Here is an 8,515-nt window from a genome sequence, read left to right on the forward strand (position 1 = left end):
CTTTCCCTCTTTCTTCTTCTTGGCTGCTCTGTACTTAATGGTTTGAGGTGTGCAGATAGTGGAGGTGGTTGATGAGTACTCTTAACTTCATGACAAAGTGAAGGACAGTTAAATGCTAACTACTTCTCTTTAGTTCTCTCAAAGCTGGTGCAAAGACCCAATGCCAGACTTTCTCTTAGTTTCAGATATGTTATTAGGAACTCAGGAACGAAGTTTAGGGCAGTGAGAGGCAAAGGGCCAGTTGTTATAGAATTCAGTAGTGTCATAAAATGGCCACTGGACTTAGGAAAAGAGCTGGTCCATGCTCTGCCATAGTCCGTGTGTGACCTGAGGCAAGTCACTTTACCTTTGTGACTCAGTGCCACATCTACAAAATGAGAGAGTAGGAATAGATTATATAAGTTCTTGTCTAACTCCATGGTATTTTGAATCTTCCTTTCACCTTTAGGAAGCAGGATGCTAAACTCAAGAGATTTAAACTCTTAGAGAATCCAGACTTCATAGTTCAGATTCCAGTTCCAGATTTTTATGGGAACAGGAAAACGTATTAACTTCTTTCCAGCATGGTGCACTTTTCCAGCTGAGACCCAAGGGGCTTATCACCTCTAACAGCGAAACCTTCATCACCTCCACACAGCCAGACTGGAGCTTCCAAGGACACTCAGGCTGGCAAAGACTGAGCATCCTGAACATTGAAGGAATCCCTCCAACAAAGCACACACTTGTTCTCCAACACAATTACCTAATGTAGTCACTGCATGCATCACCTCTCTGATATCCTGAAGCTTCTACAAACTGGGCAATCCCTGGACAAACTTCAGAGACCTTCAATATTACCACTTTCCTTCTAAAAAGCAAAAGAATGACCTTCCATCCTCCAATCCATGGGTTGATACATGTGGCAGAGATGCTGGGTGAAGGGGTGGGGTGATTTTAAAGAGCTAAAAGTGACTCTGGGCAACATTTTCTTTGATTTTCCACCTCCAACATAAGAATTTTTTTCATCTCTCCCAGCCCTTTTCCCTTTCCCAGGCCACTTTCCCATGATCCATTCTGGCTCAGAGATGGCTACAATTGATTAGGCATAACTTATAGGCTAAAGGTGCCATCCATTCTAGGAATATATACAGTGCAAAGGAAAATCCTTGAAGGAGAGAGGTAGGAAACAAACCACTTCTGGAAGATTGCCAATCCCTGGAAGCAAGCCTCACTTTTCTTCCCAAAAATGTAGAGAAAGAATTAAATTCTGCCTGCAGACTTCACCATCATTCCATTTGTCTCCTCCAGTCCTTTTTTCTATCTTTAGCTTACTTCTTTGTGATGAGCACTCTTTAGAGATCCAAAGTAGGCTAGGGTAAGCAGAGGCTGGAATACTCCCAAATTTGGCAACACCTGATCCACAATTGCTGAAATTCTTGATGTGTGCAAAGAACCATCTGGTCATTCTGGTTCTTAATCCAAGATACTAGCTTGTAGATTAGACTCAAGTTATATGATGATTCAAACATTTATTGTATTTTATACTATTTTCTGTGTAGTCTGCTAGAAATCAGGAACACAAAACTGAAAAAAAATTTTTTTCCCTGCACAGACGAGTAGAGAACAGTCATATACATTTAATTATATAACACTGTGTATGGATAATCAATGATAGGTCCTCATTTTGGGTGAGGGGGGTGGGTGAGGGGTGAATACGAGACCAGGGAAAGATGAGTGATGATAGTTCTTCAGTCTTTTGGAGTCTAGAATTATAAATTGCTCTGTCAGTCAGGCTCCAAATGATGTGAGCAAGTGCCTCATATTGACTCTATTGTCACCAAGGTCAAGGGCTTTGGGTACTCAAAGTGCTTCTCCTAGAAACTTCTTCCCTCTCCCAGATTTAAGAAGTTGTCTGGATATCCATGGGAAGATGGTGGCATTAATTCATTTGTCAACACCACCCTTTCCCTGAAATAAACCAAAATGAACAAGCATCAGTGAATTTATAGAAGAAAACTTCCTCAAGATTGAAACTAGATTAGGGAGGGAGGGAGGCAAACCATAAGAGACTCTTCAAAACTGAGAACAAACTGAGGATTGATGGGGGGTGGGAGGGAGGGGAAAGTGGGTGATGGGCATTGAGGAGGGCACCTGTTGGGATGAGCACTGGGTGTTGTATGGAAACCAATTTGACAATAAATTTCGTATTAAAAAAAAAAGATTGAAACTAGGGAAGGGCCTTAATATTATGCATGAACTTTGGTAATGTGTGCCTATTCACCATCCCCAACTTGGAGAAACAGGGCAGTAGGAAAGATAAGTAATACACTTGTAGTCCATTGCTCATGCAAAGGTCAGCTGTCTGAGAACCCAAAGATAGGTGATATGGCTGGGTCCTTTTTGTCCCCCTTCTGATTCACCTAGCTTCCGTGGGAGGAAGGTGGTTTGGAGGTGAGGGTGTATATAGATATGGAAGACAGAGTTGGTTTACAGCTAGGCTGGAAATGCTTTCTCTTTATCTCTGAGACCATGAGGATGTCTGTTTTTTGACTCTTGGCCAAGATTAGGGCAGTGGGATTTATGATGTGCTGTTTAAAGTCTGGAACACTCTGGTGATCCCCAGGGTCAGCTTCTTTAATGATGGTTTCCAACTGGCCTAAAGATTAAGAAAACCCAGCTGATTACATGGGCAGCGAGGCATAAAAGTGTTGGGAAATTCTGCTTTGAGCTCTCCCAAAGTCAAGATTCCTCACACAGATCTTGGTAGCTCAGGCAGGAGACAGGGGAGACAGTGTGGTCTGCATGAACAGATAAGAACCCCACAGAGCTTAGTCAAGAGCCCTCTTTTGGACTTCCAATATCTCTGCTCCCCTTTTCTTGCTACACCATATCCTTTGCCTTTAAATAAGCGTGTTCTGTGGAGTCTGATGAGTCCTTTGAAATATACGAATTTGGGAAATCTTTGCAGGGTGGTGTGCATATGTATATATGTGTATGTCTGCGTATATATATATATATATACGCAGACATACACATATATACATGTATATTTAAATATATATATAAGTATTATATTATATATAAGTATTATAAGTATGCATAAGTATTTGTATACATATGTGTGTATATATAAAACTTTATAAAATATAACATTTTATATAGCATAGAACATGTATATAAGATATAAAATAATACATTAAATATTTTGTGATATAGAAGTCTGTAATATCAAAATTCTAGCAGTAAATTTCATAGCTGTAGAGAAAGTTTGTGTGCTACTTTCAAGGCACTTTGCTTAATCTGACTTCTTACCAAAGCAAGGCCTCCTTCTAAAGCAGAGGAACAAACTAAAACTCCCCTCCTTACAGACAGGACACAGTTTTCCCTATCTTTTTGAAACTGGCCTCAAAGCAGAAATTTCAACCAATACAGAAGAAAAGTACTCACCACAAAGGTCCCTCGTCGCAATTTTCTATGGTCCCTGCTTCCCAGTTTTCAGGTAAAGAGCAAATAAGTAAAGGAGATTCTACCTACACCATTTTGTGGCAAGTACTTGGCTTGCTTGGAGTGTTAAATTTGCTTAAAGATGGGTACACAGAAACCTTGAAAAAGGGACTCATACAAAGGTCATTCAAGCACTTAGTCTAAGAAAACAACTCACCTACAAAAGGAGAAAAAATCCATGCATAATAAAAATAGCAGGGAAACATTTAACTTCTTGGCAACACTGAACAATAAAAAAGAGATTTCTGATAGAAAAAAACGGGTGACTCAAGAAATGTTTTCCAGGGGCACCTGGGTGGCTCAGTCAGTTAAGCATCCAACTCTTGATTTCGGCTCAGGTTATTATCTCACAGTTCATGAGTTCGAGCCCTGCATAAGGCTCTGCTCTGACAGAGCGAAGCCTGCTTGGGATTCTCCATCTCCCTCTTGTTCTCTGCCCCTCCCCCACTCACTCTCTATCTCTCTAAAAAATTTAAAAAAATAGAAATATTTTCCAAGCAAGCTTTTCTTTATGTTAAATGACTATGTTTGAGCAATATGACAAGAAAAAGTGTGCAGTTAGTAAATAATTGCTAGATGCTAAAAAAAACAAAACAAAACAAAACAAACAAAAAAACCCAAGACCTCAGGAAGTGAATCAGCCAAAAACTCTTTCAGAAGAGAAAAACCTCTTTTGTGTCAGCTTTCAGCTGAGAGAAAAATTAGCATTAAAAAGTTATAAATGAGGAAATTATGTCATGAACAAATTAAGTTTAATTAGCTGTGATAATTGGGATTACAAACTAAAAGGCAAACTACGAATTCTTGAAAGAAGAGTTATAGCACAACAACAAAAAATTTAATGAACTTCCAAATTGCAACATGCCTATGACAGCTTCCAAAAGGAATCACTATTTTATGCTCCACTAAGAAAGCACACTGTCGATTAAACATTCTTTTTCATGACTCAGGAGTTTTACTTTCATATTTCCTTAAAGAGCTTTTAAAGACAACATTTTATATTCTGGTTACATAACAAGGAAAGCTGTACGTTAAATAAATTAATTAAGCTATTTCTAAAGAATCTTCCCATCTTGAGCCAACGATCTTTGAATCACTTTCTGGCGCAGAGCTGCAGATGTCTGAAGTTTTCCAGAGTTCTCTGAGCCCTTGAGAGAACTGATGATGATGTAGCATTCCTTAAGTTGCTCGACTGTCTCCAGGGTTTCCAAAAACTTTCAAGCTGTTGATAACCATTTTGCAAAATTCAGTGCTGACGTGTTCCTGATCTTACCAGGAGGGATCGTTGGAAGATTTTCAGACAACAAGCAGAGCTCTCATCCTCTCCTCAAATGGTTTTTAAGTGGTTTGCCGACTGAAATGTCATCTGGTCATACCAAATGCCCGCATACACAAGCAAAGACAACTTCATCACCACCGCTGCAAGGTGGCAGCTAGTTTAACCTGCCATTGTTTAAGGCATTCCAATTTCAGAGATGGTAACGGAAAAACATGAATCTTAGAGTAGATGAAATACAGTTTAGCAGACCTAAAGAAAATTCTCGAGCTTATTAACAAAAACCGGGAATCGGGAGGACACAATATTCTATGTTCCTCAACTCTCAGTGAAAGGAGTCAATGACTGTATTTTAACTTTTGAAATTGATAAATGTGTAAATAAGGTTCTAAGTTGGCTTTTTTTTTAAGTTTATTTATTTTGAGACAGAGACAGCATGAGCAAGGGAGGGGAAGAGAGAGGGAGAGAGAGAATTCCAAGCAGCCTCCACGCTGCCAGCACAAAGCCCGACTCAGGGCTCAAACTCATCAAACTGTGAGATCATGACCTGAGATGAAACCAAGAGGGGGACATTTAACCGAATGAGCCACCCAGGCACCCCTAAGTTTGTTTTTTTTTAATGTAAAAGTAATTACTAGTGATGAAATAGATTAGAAAGGTGAGTGGAATAAATTTCAAATATTACAAGAAATTTTTGAACTGGTTCAAAACATCAAATCAATACCAACTTTCTCAAAAAATTATTGCATACTAAAGGAGAAGCCAAAATATACTTAATAATACAATAAAAATACACATTTAACAATGGAAAGAATACTATTCTCACTTTCTAACCAAGTGTATGAAAACTAGAAAGTAACAAAAATACAAAACAAAAAAAATCCCTCAATCCCACAGCCCTTGGCTCAAAACAGATTAGTTAGAAAATAATCATAGTACCAAATTTTAAAGTCTTTGGGGATTGGCGTAATATGTACTCATTCCAAGAAATGTTTCTACTAGTTATAAAAGTGTTCATTAATGAACAAGAAAGAATGAATGTATTTCAAATACATAAGATGGAAAAAGAACATAAAACAAATCTTAGAAAAATGGAACATAAAATAAACTTCAATAAAATGAAAATTAGAAACTGCTGGTTGACTTATTTAAAAAGACTATAGAGAAACCATTCACACACACAATTAAGGAAGAAAACAACTACAGTAACAGAGGAAATTAAAAGAATTCTGAGAATAATTCATAGATTCCTATGCAAGTAAATTTGAAAATCTGGATGAATGACTTTTTAGCAAAACATAAGTGACAGAGAGTAGACCCAGAAGGAGGACAAGGAACAAATAGAGAATGTTGTGGGGGGAAAAAAGTGTTCCTCAAAAAGTGCCAAGCCTGGGCAATTCTGTGGGTGAGTTCTTTCAAAACTTTAGGGAACACATAAAGCTGACGTTTTAAATATCTTTCCAGGGCACCGAGGCCAATGGGAGTTGGCAGCTTGACCCACACCACATCCGTATGGGATTGTCAGGGACGTGGGCTGATAAATCCCGGCAGGATTAAGTGCATTACTAGCAATGTCAGCAGGCTTCAGTTATCTTGGCAAAGACGGGATGGAGCTTGAAGCAAATAAAATAGCAAGGGAGGGCAAAAGTTCTGCAGGTCTGGTGGGGGGGTTATTGTGATTTTATTTGAGCAGAGCAACACCTTCTCACTAAATTCATATTTGCATTGAAAGTTGGTTGGTTTTATAGCTACATTTCTATTTTAATTTATAAATTTGTTTTGGTTCTCATATAAAAACCATAAGCAAGTTTATACTTCATGTTATGTTTGTATGAATTTAAATAACAGCAAAGGAGAAAAAAGCCAATGCTGATGTCTGTGAGAATTTTTTTTTCTTTTAAAAGAGGAGGATGTATTACTCAATTTCAGAAAGTCAGCTCTAGGTGTTAGAAGGAGAAAAGCCAGTGTCTTTCCTTTGAGTCTGGCTTTCTCTGCCTCTTCTCCACGCTGGAGCAGTAAGAGTTGGTGGGAAAAATCAGCACAAACATAAAAAAGAACTGAGGAGGACCTGGGCTGTGTTTGGTCGAGCCTGTTGGGCCCATTCAGAAAAGTGAAGGGATTCCCTGTAGCTCCACATAGTCTAGTCCAGCTCATGCAACAGGGCTTCCACATGGGGATTTAGAGGCAAGCCTTGGAGTTATAAACAAAGTCGTTTAGTCCTGAGTCCCCTCCGCATGTGGACCATGAAAACCTACAGCAGCAGGACACAGCTGGCCACAGATCTGGGATCCTGGCTTTAGGCCATCTTCCCTCTACTACCGGCATCCACATCCTGTTTCCCCTCAGGACTCGGGTCGTAGGGCCAGTGACAGAGCTGGAACTAGGTCACTGCAAGCCACACTTGTGGTCCAACCAAAGGCTATTCAGAAACTATGAAGAAAGCAGATTCAGCATATTAGCTGTAGGTCATAACTGCTTAGCAGAGAATCTAAAAATAAGCAGGGACTTCAGAAATCACTTAGGCCAACTTCTCTACCAGTGACCGAACCTCTTCTAAAGCATCCTGATGGTACGATCTCTCCCTGAAAACTTCAGAGATGGAGAATTTACTAGTACTCTCTACCACTCTCCAGGAGGGACTTTTGTACTGTTGAAAAGAGTCATTTGTTAGGAAAGTCTTCATACAAGGAAAGAATAGCTGTCAACCTATAATTTTCACTATAGTTTGGTTCTTTAGAGTAGGAAAGACTACTTTTTCCACGTGACAACTGTTCTTCTCCCCAGGTCATACACTTGACTCCAGTAGCACCTGAGATGAAAGGATGTGGTTTCTGGACCTCTCACCTTCCAGTTATTCTCCTTTTAAAGCAGTAGTGCCCACAAAGTAGTACAGGGCATCCACACCAGAACCTCACATTTTAGTTCCAGCTCTTTCTCTCTCATTAACTGGCCAGTTAACACAAGTAAACCTATAATTAGATAAAGTACTTGTAAATAAGAAAATCAAGCTCTGTGGGCCAGTGACATCTAATGTATTTAATGTAGGCAATAACTTTGCGAATAACGTTATAATTTTATCTGTTCCATAATATGATTCGTATATTTCCCGGAAGTGAGGTCTTCCTATACTTGATTTCCTTACCTTTAAAATGAATTGCCACGAGGCGCCTGGGTGGCTCAGTCAGTTAAGCGTCTGACTTCAGCTCAGGTCATGATCTCACAGGTCATGAGTTCGAGCCCCGTGTCGGGCTCTGTGCTGACAGCTCAGAGCCCGTAGCCTGCTTCGGATTCTGTGTCTCCCTCTCTCTCTGCCCCTCCACTGCTCATGCTCTCTCTCGTGCGTGCTCAAATGTAAACATTAAAAAAATAAACAAATAAAATAAATTGCCATAATAGTGCAATCTCCTTCTTTGACACCATGGAGGGGTGTACTTCTGATTATTCTCAGAGGTCAAGATCGACTGAAATAGAAAGTCTTAAAAGTTGTTTGAATTTCTTGCCTCAGTACATTTTTTGTAATGAAAAGTATTCCATGTCCCATGTCCCATGACAGAGTGATGACTCAAGATATAGGTTTAATAATTATTTTATTTATAAATCTCCGCCAACTCTTGCCTGTCATATTATTCCAGGTATCACAGATGGATTATATAACAGTATTTTCACATGTTCATCTGCATGAAAGTTAGGGGAAAGAAGAGATGTACAGACTGCATGAAAATGACACCTTAAAGTTCACATCTATAGTGCAGTGTT

The sequence above is a fragment of the Lynx rufus genome, unplaced genomic scaffold (assembly GCF_022079265.1).
Source record: "Lynx rufus isolate CCGP_SWC_20201006 ecotype Redwood Valley unplaced genomic scaffold, mLynRuf1.p SCAF_5, whole genome shotgun sequence".
NCBI classification, from domain to species: domain Eukaryota; kingdom Metazoa; phylum Chordata; class Mammalia; order Carnivora; family Felidae; genus Lynx; species Lynx rufus.